Below are 2,122 nucleotides of genomic sequence, written 5' to 3' on the forward strand. Positions count from 1 at the left end.
AACTAAGCATCCAACAGGAGATATTTAAGTAAATTAGGCTACTTGACAGAATTTTATTCCTACTAAAATTTGTTTCAAAAGAGATTAAACAGGAATATTTTATATTGTATTACTAAGTGAAAAGTTTAGGATATGAAATTACATATCTAGTATAAACATAAAAAATAACCATAAAACTTTGAAGATTTGAAGGAAATGCCTCAAAATGTTAATATAGTAGCAGTCTAGCTGGTAAGGTGATTTAAAAATATATATTCTTCAATTCTAATACATATACTTCAAATGTACTAATACTTTGTTGCAATATTAGGACTGGACTATCCAGCCAGAGAGAAGCAGATTTAGATTTTCTTATGAATCAATCACTGGCTAATTCCTGGGGTCAATTTCTATCTTTTCTCTAATTTCTGGGCTGACCAAGTATGCCCAGAATTTTCATTTTTAAAATTTTCAAATTATTAATTTATGTCTAAGATACGGCAAAGAATATGGGTTTTATATTTATGTTCTATGTTTCATCATTCAGGTGCTTACTGTTACAAATTTACTGAAGTTTCATTATACTGATACCCTCAGGAGACTCTCAGGAATATTAAGTTCTGGAATGATGCTATGCATATAACATCCCTCACCAAATTCTGTATTATGGAGGGTTGGTTATATCAGAGCAAAGCTATAGATCATCAACTATACACCAACCATTTCTACCTCCACTTGAACACAGGGCCTTTAAGGAGGCCCTGAAACTGTAGAGTGGGCCCTAATCCAATCTGATATCCTTATTAGGAGGAAATTGGACATGGATTTTTTTTTTTTGCAAAATTTTTACCGTTAAAAAAGTAAAAAGGCAATTCATAGGCTGGGAGAAAGTATTTGCCAAGCCATATACCTAATAAAGAACTTGTATCTAGAATATACAAAGAACTTTTACAACTTGTTATCTGTATTCTAAGAACACAAATTCTAAGATTTATAGTAAGAATACAAATAACAGAATTTAAACATGGGCAAAAGATATGAACAGACATCTCACCAAAAAGAGAGATACAAGTGACCAATAAGTACATAAAAAGTTGCTTAACATCTTTGGTCATCAGGAAAACGCAAATTAAAACCATAAGAGACCACTCCATACTCAGAAGCTATAGTTAAAAAAAAAAAAAAAAAAAAAAAAAAATCCTCATAGATCGCTGGGGGGAATGTAAAATGTTGTAGCTTCTTTGGGAAAGTTTGGCAGTTTCTCTAAATATTAAAACAGTTACCATATGTGATCCAACATTTCCAGTCCTAGGTGTAGACATCCCACCAAATAAAAACATATCCACACAAAACTTGTTCACGAATATCCATAGCAGCACTATTTACAATACCCCAAAAGGTAGAAACCACTCAAATGTTTGAATAATGAATGGATAAAAAAATCATGGTAGATAGTTGTACAACGAGATATTACTCAGCACACAGATATATATGTGCTACAACAAGAATGAATCTTGAAAATATGCTTAGAAAAAGAAACCAGTTACAAAAGGACCCATATTGTCTGATTCTATTTATATGAAATGTCCAGAACTGGCAAACTCACAGCATGAGACAGAAAGATTTGGGATTGCCAGGGGATGAGGGAAGAGGGAATGCAGTGTGACCACTGACAGGTACAGGGTTTCTTTTCTAGGGTAATAAAATTAAGACTATAGAGATGGTTGCATAATTCTGTGAATATCCTAAAAATGCACAAGTACTGAATTGTATAATTTTAATGGGTGGATTTTATGCGTGAATTATGTCAATGAAGCAATTTTTAAAACAATAAACAACAAAGACCTCACCTGAGGAAAAAAAAAACCAATGTTTCCATAACAATGTTTTCTAAAACTACTTATCCAGAAGAACAAGGAAACTGTATGGCTTAATTTTTTGGCTTAAATGTTCTTAGATACTCTTAAAGCTACCTCCTCAAATTCTATTAAAGGCATTGCCATCTTAATTTTTAAAGGAAAGTTATATGGAGTTAAAAAGTAGAGATTCTAACCCTCACCGGGGGTCAGAACACCCGGGGGAACTTTAGAATTAACAACGATCAGGAGCCTACCTCCTCTAGGTTTTCATCCAACTGGTCTAG

Source organism: Pteropus alecto, unplaced genomic scaffold, assembly GCF_000325575.1.
Source record: "Pteropus alecto unplaced genomic scaffold, ASM32557v1 scaffold177, whole genome shotgun sequence".
In the NCBI taxonomy this organism is placed as follows: Eukaryota; Metazoa; Chordata; class Mammalia; order Chiroptera; family Pteropodidae; genus Pteropus; species Pteropus alecto.